At 46.7% G+C, this 12,713-nt stretch overlaps 1 pseudogene; it reads left to right on the forward strand.

Annotated features, from left to right (window-relative positions):
* Positions 1–256: 256 nt before the first annotated feature.
* On the forward strand, positions 257–433 carry LOC142573501 (U2 spliceosomal RNA; annotated as a pseudogene).
* Positions 434–12,713: the final 12,280 nt, after the last annotated feature.

Below are 12,713 nucleotides of genomic sequence, written 5' to 3' on the forward strand. Positions count from 1 at the left end.
ACCACAAGCGGTCAAGCACAACACGAGCGACAAAAAAATTGGTTGCCCACAAACTCCCTTTGAAACCTGGCCGTTGTTCCGGTGAAAGGTTCCAAGTTTGCGGGATCGGGGCCACATGGACGGTTCGCATTTCTTTACGCCTCGCGGTCCTTGCGGGCCGTACGCTCACGGAACCGTCACCACGGGAGAGCGGAAGGAAGGAAGATACGCAAGCGCTTCGAACGCCAACAAAAAAGAGGGCTGTGCGAACGTGGGCACGGCCGACGCGGGTCAAAGTGTAGTTTCTGTTCTTATCAGCTTAATATCTGATACGGGTTGTATTTGGAACTATGATAAACTTATTTTTGCAGGCTGGTGGAGTGCTTAAAGCCTGCTTCACCTCCGCCGCGGGCCGGCCCGTTATGGCACCATCTTCGGGATCGGTCCACCGTATGCAGAGAAATTCTCGATCTACACGGCTCGATAGAGGCACGCAATTTTTTTCCAAAACCAATCCATACACAGCTTAGCTGTAAAAAACAGCCAACAAGAAGAAGTGACTAGCACGCGGTATTAAACAGTCTGTTCTTGTTACTGTCTATGCGGACTGAATGCTTTGGAATCTCCATTTACATCGTATCGTGACACGCGACATCTGCGCCGCGTAGTCTCGCTAGCTAAGTTACCGCTTCACAACGCGTTATGGCGCCACTTCGCAAGGAACGAACCGCTGCTGAAGAAGCGACTCGTAGAGCTACGCGCGCTGCTGCAACCAGGCAACGTCGGGCTCAGCAGACCACTGTGTGGAGAACGGCACAAGCCGCAGGACGTCGTCGGCGCTGGGCGGACAGTTTAGTTCGTTTTCGAGAAAACGACGCCAAATAATTTCGCCGTAAGCATCCTCAAGTGCGTGCTGACGAAAATCAGGCACGACAGCTTCTACGCGAGCTACCTTACATGCGTTCAGCCGAAAATGCGGCCCGACAGCTTCGCCGCGAAGACCCTCACGTGCTTGCAGCAGAAGATGAGGTCCGGAAGCTTCGCCGTGCATGATAACCGTCAACATAGACGAAATGGGCCGTCTGGTCAATCGTGCGGTTTGGAACCTCGCCCACGTTGGGGTAGACGATTAGGGAATCGCAAAAAGACTGTGGCTCGACGGTGGTGCTACGGGAAGACTGGCACGGCTAAAGGACCGGAGCACGGTTGCTCAGTGTACTCGGGAGCGCTGTCCGCCCCGAGTGGGTACCACTTGAACAACGCACGGTGACCACAACGTTGGACCATAAGATTGACATCACATGTCCTTGCCCACATTTTTCCGTAGTGCAGGCTAGTTCAATAACGATTCATAAGTCTCAAGGTGGCACATATACTAGCGTTGTTTGCGAATACAACAAACGTCACCCCCAGAAACTTGTATACGTGGCACTGAGTCGAGCCACTCCACTTGATGGCCTTTATATCCCGAACGCTGAAGACGACTTCACCTTTTCCCACGCCACCGAAAACACAGATCCAGCGTTGCGTGACTATTTCCATAGACGTGAACAACATCGCCATGGCACAATCGTGCAACGTTGCTTTGCACTGCTTGATCAGCCCCACCGATTCGCCATATGCTCTCTCAATGTACGTTGCCTGGCCACACACAAGCTTGACGTCATACCGACTACACCCTAATTAATGCGAGTATCCCTACTCTGTTGCTCTGAGACCTGGGTTCGTCCACGTGACGTCACCGGCTACAGATTGTCGTGTCAGCAAATAGAACTGCGCACCAGGCCTCGGGTGTGGCAATATACGAACGAGGAAATGAGTGCGTACCATTCAAACTCGTAAGGAGCACCGGACGTGGACTTTGCCGACATGTGCGCAGTGCGTTACTCCGAGGATGTTGTGGTGGCCTCAGTGTATGTGTCACCAGGTGCTCAACAAGGGAAGATTGCGGACTTCTTGGCACACACCTCGTTCTTCAGCCCGACGTGCCCCTAACTGTTACAGGTAGTTTCAAGAAAAACGCGAAGGGTCCCCACAACGCCGGCTTCGTACGCTATGTGCAAGAAGTCCTCGACGTGGAACTTGTGTCACGTGCACAATTCAGCTCTTCGCGTGCAGGTTCTTGCTTGAAATTTGTATTTACAAACATCAAAGTGCCCTCACTGTCCCGCTGCATGTCCTTCTAGACATACTTTTCAGACCATAAAGCACACCTGAGTGAATTACAACATACTAACTTTCAACATACTAACTACTGGCAGTTACACTGTTCAATCAGTTTACGAATGTCTCCTAAGGAGACCAGCCTACATTGTGACTAGGCCGGGTGTGCCACGCAGGACTGTGGCAGTTTTATTTCTCTTTGGGACAAAGGACCGAAGTTAATATTTTGAGGGTTCACTACCTCTGTTTACAAAAAGTTTATTTCAACAAGAGAGGATACGAACACTCACTACCTACGCGAAAAGAAATTTTATACGACAGACACTCATGACTGTAAGTATTACACATTGCTAATATCACAGTTACAATACAGTTCAATGCTAAATACCTGCAATGGCGTACACAAAGGGAATGTTATTTAACGAACTCTCGATGGTGAACATAATTACAAACTGACAAAGTGTGCACAAAACTTATACAAATGGTGGTTTGCACACTAATGTAAAGTATACACAAAAACATACGGATGGTACCTGATACCTTGCACACAAGCAAGTGAATTCTAGCGGTGAACATGATGAAGGTTTCATACTGCCGACTTGTTTTGAACCATCACTAGTCTAAGATCAGCAAGAAAATGTATAAGTTATACAAAATGAGGCATACAACTTGTGTTATCACATAACAACGAAGCAGTAGTTTATACAGTGGTTAAGTGGTACATTATACAAAAGGGAGGTTAATTGCAAATCACTGTAGCCCTATAACACGTTGTACTGTGTGTGTCCTTAATAGGAGCAATAGGGTAATGAAGCGTGCCGTTTTGTAAATAAAAGAATCTGGTGTGCCATCTCCGGAGAAAGGCCTCCTCACCGTTGGCCGCTAGATCCTCCGAAAGGGATTTCCAGAATAAAATTCTTTCCTTGACGGGATAGGCCACCTTTACCGGCTGCCTACGGACCTCTGCGAGGCTTCTTCTCTTCCAAATTACAAACATAGTGCAAATTATAATCAGGTAATCAAATGATCCACATCTTTTTCTCGGTCTTTGATGCCCATCTGTATTGAAAGCGTGTTTCACAAGTCTCCAAATTATTTTTGCAGGCGGACACTTGAACAAGGCGTGTTGGGTTGTCTCGATTCCACTACAGTTAGAACAAAGGGCGTTTGGAACTATTCCAAATTTATGAAGGCGTTCTCTTGTCGGCAGCACTTGCCATCTACGCTTCCAGACGAAATCCTGAATTTTTTGAGGTAATCAGAAACGGGGCCAGTCGTGTCAAATTTCCTCTGAGTTCTTCAATTTTTTCCTCAGGGATTAATTGTCTGTGTGTCAGGTCTTCAATAATACTGGATACATGATCTTTTCCAATATCTCTGTCAGGGCATTCTGTGAGTATCATTTTTTGAGCAATGGGAGTAACATTGAGGTATGAAAGGTACGCAGGAAATACGATCATGGAACATTAGTGTCATGCGAAGCTATTATGCGCAACCATCTCAGTCGCACTGACAAACCGTGCCACTTTTGATTTATTATATGTTATATGCTAAATTTACTTGCCGACACAGTGCAAAACGATGTAGTCATAAAGCGCACTGCTCGCAGCGTGTGCACTTTATGCATTTAATACACTTTGAATAGAGCAAAAGGTGCAAGATAATATCTTTTTGCATACTTTCAATTACACCGTAGCATTAAAAAAAGCACAAGTGCAGGTAGATTTGCGGCGGAGATTTGCAAGAGAAGAATAAATGCAACCTATACTTTCCTTCTCCCACTAAACACGTTGTAACGCGGCGTATGCGCTCTCTCGGCTCTGATTGCAGACTGCCGAGGAAATTAAATTCTATCTTCCTCAACTCGAACACGCATCGCTAGTCTGGAATGGCATTTCTAGATCGAACAGTGACATTATAGATCGGGTCCAGAAAAAAGTTTCTAAGCACGTATCCTTGCCACTTTACTCACACGAACAGTGAACCTTGTTCTACCAGTGTTGGATTATTGTCATTGCCCTTACTTCGCGACCTATGTGTTCGCGCCGACATTCTGTTTGCTTTTTCAAGCTCATTCACGGTATCCTCACCTGCCCCGAACTCCTCAGTGGTATCATGTTTCGTATTCCGCGCAAGACCATTAGAAAACGTAGACCTTTCAATGTTCACACCAGTCATCTCCAACACTCAATTGTCCACAGAATACTGAGTCTTTATAACGCAGATTTTTCATAATCTAGATATTTTTCCCAACTCGCTGTTATTGCCCTTTTCCGAGCTTCGCGTTGTTGTGTTATAGTTCCACACATTGTTCAACAGTCCTCCCCCCCCTTTTCTTTTGTATTCACCTTGCGCCTTGTTGTATGTACGTTCTTCTTTTCAAAATTATTTTCATTGATTGTTTTTTACTTGTTCTTCCCTGCCATTTTTTGTTTTTATTGTTTTTCTATTGTATGCGTGCACAGGTACTCCGACCTCATAATCGTTCCTAGGCATGGTAAAGAAATGATTGATTGATGAATTGGTTGATTATCATTATTACTGCGCGATAAGAAGTAGCCGTCATCATTATATATAATACTACATAGCTTTCTTTTGTTTTCATTTCAATTATATAAATAAAGAAGTTTTATTAATTTTCCTGGCCTGTAGAAAGTGTCTATAATATTGTGCGCGTATACTCTTGTATGGCTACCATATATCCGAGGCCACCGAAGCACTTTTTATGAGTTGTGAATGCGAAAGCATTATTGTCCAATTGAACGTCGCTGAGGGGTCCTTCGCGTTGTGAACTCCTCGTGGGCAAGCAAGCGGGTTGAGACGCTTGGCGCGTTTTGATTTGGCCTTAGAGAGGCGCAGTGAGAGCGCAGGCGAGCGCTTGTGCGGACAAGAAACGGGGGCATAACGCAGGCTTCTGAGAGCGAGAGCAAGGGTGACGTGGCATCGCGGCGATGCCCCCTTCCCTCTCGCAACACCCGGCGTACTAACGAGGCATCAGGTGTTCCCTTTCGCCCGCTGTGCTCCGTCGAGGCGTGCCCGTGATGTGGCGTCGCGGCCAATGGGAATTTAAGGGCCTGTTTGCTGTTACAGACGACAGACGTCGGCATTTTCCCGCAATGGGCCTTTTGAAGCTTTCGCATCAAAATTTAATCCAGTTTCACTTCTTGATGTGTGGACAATCCCACTCGTGAGTTTGTGCCATGTGTTAAGAAATCGACATAAACATATCTCTGGGCAATGTGCCCCAGTTTCTGAGGCCATCGTCACCACCAACACCATGGAATCGATCACGGGCGCGCGGCGTGTGAGCTGTCGTGCCAACTACGGTATTGTCGTTGTACCGTCGTCGCTGTCATCGTCATCATATTTGTCGCAGTCATTGTTGACGTCATGCCAGTGTCTCGCCGTTGTAGTTGAACCAACTACCGCAGCTTGGTTTCATAACGACTTGCGCTAGGCAAGTTGGTGCGGTTTACTGTACATTCTATTAACGCCGCAAAAATAGGCTCGGCTTGTGTGCGTTGTGTTCTCTATGTGGTGTGTGTTCTCGCGCCTTTAAAAGAATATATAGGGAGTATGCACGAAATCAGGTGGCGCGGTGCATTGTGGGTGAGCGGCCATCTTGTAGTATTGCTTAGCAGACGCCCGCTGTAGCCTCCGCACCCGCTAGTGCAGCATGCTGCGACGACAAATGGGATAGCCACTCCAGTGACGCGCTACAAGTTGCCTGTTCACAAAGACAATGACTTCAGTTGTTGAAGACTAATGCAGCAACGTTATCTGGACGTGACAGACAACGTTACGAGATCACGCTGCTTAGGTGACAACGAGGGCTTTCCCTTAAGGCTCTAAACTTTCTTGTTCAACCGCGAAAGATCCTTTTCGAGGAGCTTGCGTATATATCCTGTGCAGGGATAACCGTGCGCATACTTGGACACATAGAAGTCCGGTCGTTCATTGTGCAGAGTGGTCGCACTAGGGCAGATCTCACTTCCAATGTCGGGATTGACACTGGCGACGAAGAGTTCTGAAGGCTTCTGTTTTTAACAATGAAAGTCATCGATTTTCATCGATTCGACCACTCGACGAGCATCAAGCTTCTTTTCGAGGGAGAAACGCTACCTGATCATGTGAAGTTGTGCTACGTGAGAAACCCGGTGGACCCTTAATGCGTAAAGCTACTCCGTGTCAGCGTTGTTTGCACATGCCTGTCGGCATGCCTCTGATGCGCAGGCAGCCATGACATAAGGTGCTTAAGAAATGAAGTGCTCGAATTGCGATGGACCATACGAGGCCAATTCCACGAATTGTCCCAAATAGAAAAAGAAGATAAAAAAATTTCGGCAGCACCCATCTCACGATGACTGTCGACGGCAATGCGTTAGCGTTGAATCAGTATAGCGACACAACGCATTGCCACCGTCGAAAGGAGTTATATACGAGGCGTGTATTGCAGCGGGACTCTCCTATCGTGTTTCCCTAAGAACACTCGACGCATCTAGTGCCGCCGCGGCGAAGCCTGCGCTTGGCCTTCGGAATACATGGGGCGGCGTTGCGTGCGAACGCCGAGAAACTCGTCATGCGGCAACCGGGCTCCTTCCTTGCGCTTCTTTCTGGACACAGTGCGCCATCCAGTGGCGCTGCCGAGAAGTGCGCGCGTGGCCTCGGAGACGAGAAGCAAGGCGCGCCGGTGCCTCCGAACGCTGAGCTGTCCTCTCGCTTGATGCACAATCAGTGGCATATACACAGTACTCAATTTGGCGAGAGGTTCATTGAAGAGCGACACGTACACGGTGCTATCATGACGCGGCTCGCTAAAGCGTTGGCGTGAAAGCTGTTCATTCAAAGGGGCGCACACCCGGCGCACTTGTAGCGCAGCCTGCGCATCAGTCGGATGGCTGTTCACGAGGAAATCTTGCGAAGTGGGTTCAATTCCGTTCAGCATCGGATAAATTTCACGGAACTTTTTTCGTCATCGTAGAGCGGAACATTCCCAGTGGTAGATACCTAGGTAATCAAGTTGGCGTCAAAGGCGTTCATTGAAGAGCGACACACATCAAATGGCACTTGCTCAGTGACCCAAGTTGGGATCAGATAAGTTCCTTGAAGACCAGCACAGACCGAGTGGTACATACCCAGTGCTCCAAGTCAGCATCAAAGGGTTTTCTTTAGAATAGCTTTACTTAGACTGCCTCGCATCTAATGTGACACATGTCGGCGTGAAAGCGGTTCGTTGAAGACACGCATCTGCACATTGGCACGTATACTCAATGACCCAAGTTCGTCCGTTGGTTGGTTTAGAGCCCTGTTACCTCAGTACAGCTGCCCGATGTGCTCACCACAGACTGCCTAGTGAAACAATAGGTGGGAGAGTGGTTGCATACTAACATACGAATACAGAAATATACTAACATACAAACACAGAAATATAGAGAAAATAAAAAAGGAAAGAGTCAGATAAACGGCAATGGTTAATAGATAGATAGATAGATAGATAGCTAGTTAGATAGATAGATAGATAGATAGATAGATAGATAGATAGCTAGTTAGATAGATAGATAGATAGATAGATAGATAGATAGATAGATAGATAGATAGATAGATAGATAGATAGATAGATAGCCCTTGGAAAGTGCGTGAAGTACCCGAAAAATATGCAAACGCATTAAAATACTGAACCAAATCGACAAGACAAGTATGCCTCACAGAGAGGTCAGAGAGGTGTCAGCGCCAGTACAGCACCGGAGGAGACTATCGCGTCGTCGACACGGACAAACTGTAGGTCCAAATGAGAGCTGCTTGGCTCCAGTTCTGCTGGTCCAGCAGCATGTGGTTGAATCGGCATCGATGGGCTTTTCCGATTCACTGCTCCATACGAGAAGCGCAAGCACGGAATCGAATGTATATATGGCCACGCTTACCGCCGCGGACACGGGCCTTATACTATCAGCGCGAGCAGCGACAATGCACCGAGAAATCCCCATCAGAATCTCTCATCAAAGGCATGCTACGACAAATAATCGGCGTCCTGCAGCTGCTATACTCTCTGGTTTAAATACCCCAGTAGCACTAACATGTGCAAAAATAATGCAAGCTATACACAGTGTCCTATAGCTACACTGCAAAAGAAGTCAAGGGGAACTTGGTTATACCTAGGTGGATGAATGCGAAAGCACTGCGACCACCGCGCGATGCTTAGACATTATGCCATAACGCAAGGTCGTGGGTTCGACTCCGGCCAAAGGTCGAGGGTTCGTAGCCTTTTTTGTACCATCGGGTGATCACGCCGACAACGCTGGATTTCCCGCCTCATGAGCCATTTAATGCTTTCGCATTAATAACATCTACCTCTGCCCGAGACAGTGAATGTGCTGTGAAGTGTGCACGTACACGTTGCACAGAAACAGTGTGCTGGGCACTGGAGCCCTCGTCGTCACCTTCACCATACAAACAAACTTCTTCCTCTTCACATCCTATCTGTTGTTCTCCTAAATTTCTTCCCCAGCGTGGAAAAGTAGGCCAGAGGCACTTAACTCACGCCCACCTCTCCACCTTTCTGCCTCTAAAACGCTTTCTCTCTCCCACACCTTTGCAGGCTGCATGCTTCGTCAAGCTTTCTATTCGCTTCCGTGAGTCTTTCTTTAAATTCATTTCGTGCGGGAACTATGCTGAAATCACGCGGAGTTCGCGTCATTTTCATCAGAATAATTTGAAGGATATACCTAAATTAACACACACGCACGCAAGCAACCCCCCCCCCCCGCACACACACACACACACAAAACGAACCGTGCATTGAAGTGATGTAAAAAAAAATCGCAGTTCAGCCGGGAAGGCGAAGCACTGATTGCGATATCAAATTAGTCGATAGTACGAGGATTAGTACGAAGTAAGGATAGTAGTTTTATCGGCCGTATAAACTTGTAAGCATTCGCTTACTAACTAAATTAACAATGATAGTACGCGTGAGCGTGATTCAACGAGTACGTAGAAAGAAACAGACATACGGAGACAGTGCTGTCTTTGTGTGTGTGCTTCTTTCTACGTCCTTGTTCAGTCGCACTTACACATTCTACCATGGATTCTAACCAACTAGCCCGTCAGCGTGTTTTAACTAAATAAACCAGCACGGTGTCACGCGCGCACAGGTAAAAATGAACACACATCGCTCGATGACAGCGGAAACTGTCTGTGAAAACGCAGGAGTTAGGAATCGCGGCAGCAGCCGCGAGTCGACTGACCTCCGTGCATCTGTCGCTTCAACGCGTACGAAACGTCGAAAGAACAGCGCATACGAAACAACCGGCACCACGCGCATTATGCAAACATCGCAGATCGCTTTGAAGATGAGCCCCACGTGAGCGCGCACTTTAGCCCCGTCGCAGACCACTTTCAAGACACACGAGCGCCGGCAACGCGTCTTTAAGGCGTCCCCCAAAGGCGTCTACTACGGCGTCCGCGATTAGCGTGACCAATGCCGTAGTGGACGCCGCGGTTGTGTCCACTCTGTACGGAGTGGCGGGGGAGGAGGACATCGAGGCACCCTAGTAGCGACCGGAGAAGAACGCCCCTCCTCCCTCGCCTCACCCCCCTGCCTCGCAAGCCGCAGGAGAGGGCACGCATCTGGGCCGCGTTCCTCGCTCACGCACGCGAGATTGAATTGCGTTCGCCTGCTCACCCTCACGCTTTCACTCATGAGAAACCTCACGGCGACGGCGACGGTAGAACTGCGCCTTTAGTGTCCATGTAATTGCTATCGGAATAAAAGCGAAACGAAAAAACTCAGAAAGCGCGGCTCGCGAAAAGTAGTTTTCAGGACTGAAAGAAATTTCAGTAGATAATAAACACGGCTCAGCGCAAATATGCTGGAACGCGCCAAGAGCACTGCGTGAATGAACGCTTGTGTTGCAAGTGCATCAAAATGTGTGGCACGTATGTGTTGGCGCACGCGGGCTTTAACATTAAAAGGCCTAGCCAGTTCTTCGAAAGCAGCTCTCGGTTCACTGAACAGATCCGGTGATCGTAGAAAAGGGGCAGATAAACGGCAATGGTCCACTGAATCACGGTTTCATCAATTTGGGAAAAAAAAGAAAGAGCCCAAGAAAAATGAACGCAAGAGTTAATTTTTTGTTCCAACAGAGCACGCGCTGCAGTCCCCGTTCGTTCAAGTGCTCGTAATTCCATTTTCCAAGCATGAATGCTTTTCATTCATGGCCCCTCCATTCCTATCGAGTGGAGCGAGATAATTAAGGCTAAACATTTTTCCAGCGATCGCTACGTTTGCTGTAACTGTTTTTCTTATTTATGCGACGTTCATACTGTAATTTGCATAGTTTCTGGAGGCTCTTTTAAAGGCCTTTTTGGAGGCCACTTATTATGGAAGCGCATACTCACACCGCGCCTGTTTCAGTGGGTGTGCCTTGACGTAGCTAAAGGTGAACATGGACTGTACATGTGGCTGCGAATACAGGTAAATGGTGAAGCACAGATGTCCTGTTAAAAAAAAATATTTCTGGGGTTTTACGCGCAAGATCACAATCTGATTATGTGGCACGCAGTAGTGGGGGACTCCAAATTAATGTTTACCAGCTGGAGTTCTTTAACGTGTATCCAAAGCACGGTGCGTGGGTGTTTTTGCATTTCGCCCTCATCGAAATGCGGCTACCGTGACCGCGATTCGATTCCGCGACCTCCGGCTTTGCAGCATAACGCCAAAGTCACTACGTCACCACGGCGGGTGCAGATTTCCCGCGTCCAACACCGCTTGGAAATGTTCAGTAACACTGACACCTTGGCGCCACCATCAAAAGGAAGCTGAACGTGCCCGACCATGTTTTGAGACTTACAGCGTAAGGTGATTATTTTATTTTATTAAGAACAAGATCGTTCTCGTCGTCGCCCCTTTAGACCCGAACTTACTTATGTTGCACTGAATTAAGTATCACCTTTAGTGATAGATTTGAAAATGCTTCGGTAGTACAGAACCTACACCTATCTTATCAGGCTGTATAGTCAAAGTTGTTCTATATCATGCCGTCCCACTTATTATCACCGTAGATGGGCGTCGTGAAGATAACTTACTCATACTATATCACAAAATATAATTTTAGCTTAGGACTCACTCACACTCAGGCTAAGAAAATCAGATTCAACCAGGCTCAGTCGTACTCAGACGCTGCCAAACTCACTCGGACTCGCAGAACTTGCGTCAGATACACTCAGATTCACGTTCACGGATGAATGAGTCTAAGTCAATCTGCGTGAGTTCGCCGATGTATGAATTATTTGTTGTTTCAATATATGGCAGTCGCCTTAGCAATAATTACATTAATGAAGGAGGCGTTATATGCAGATCGTAGTAGTTATGATTGATCGTGATTAGCTATCGTGTTATTGCTAACTGGTACGCATAGCACTTCGAACGCATTGTCAAGCGCTTAGTCAACTCGACCCTCGCTCTCGACGTGCGGTGCTTCGCTTAAGCCTTTTTCACAAACTGTATCATCGTCCCTACCTGCGCGATTTTCTAATACTTTCTCTCCATTACGTTTCGCACCGTCTTTATCATGCTCATAAAGTTGGCATTCCGTTGTGTAAAACAGAATCATTCCTACAGTCCTACGTACCACGCACATCAAATGATTGGAATTGCCTTCCCAAATTGGTAGTAACGATTTCAGATCATGAAAAATTTGGGGCTTCATTAACCAATGCTCTCTAACATCTTGTTTTATTCTGCCTCTCCATAGCTATTATTGTATAATTAGAAACACTAGACTGCTTCATTTTATATATTGTATTCTTTTGTAATATGTATTCCGCCTCTGCATAACTATTATTGCATAATTAGAAACATCGTGCTGCTTCTTCTTGTGGTTAAAATTTTGTTGTTTTTCTGTGTTTTAACCACTCACCTCTGTAATGTCTGTTGACCCTGAAGGTACAATAAATAAATGAATGAATGAATAAATAAATAAATAAATAAATAAATAAATAAATAAATAAATAAATAAATAAATAAATAAATAAACTGACCTCTCAATTCAGGAGGTTCCAAAATCAGCCAGGAATCTTTCTCACAGCTGGTCTAAACGTTCAACTCTATAGTCGTGAACATCACTGCTTAGAATCGGGCTAGAGTAAGCACAGAAATAAGCTCGAGCTAGTGAGTCGGCGTAGTGGCTTCATTCATGGACATAGCCCGAGGTAAAGCGATGGAGGGGGTGTCGAACGAAAAATAAATAAAAATGTAGTGGTGATTTAGTGGTAAATGCGAGAGAAGTGTGTATAGCATTACGTCGCATGTCTTTGAGGTTCCGTATCCATGGTTTAGACAACGTTCACCCCACTGCAAAGTGTTCATTCAGAAGCTCACTCGACACATGTGCTGCCTCTTCGAGGAGCCAGGTACAACTGGCAGTGGAGCATACCACCGTCAGTTGCACTTTATATGAACGAGAAGAAAGGAAACCGAGGGGTCCGGTTTTAATTAGTCATATCATAAGAAGCCAACACTGACACCAAGGACAGCATAAGGGAAATTATCTGCAGTTCTTAGTTGAATTAAAGAA

The sequence above is a fragment of the Dermacentor variabilis genome, chromosome 2, assembly GCF_050947875.1.
Source record: "Dermacentor variabilis isolate Ectoservices chromosome 2, ASM5094787v1, whole genome shotgun sequence".
NCBI classification, from domain to species: Eukaryota; Metazoa; Arthropoda; class Arachnida; order Ixodida; family Ixodidae; genus Dermacentor; species Dermacentor variabilis.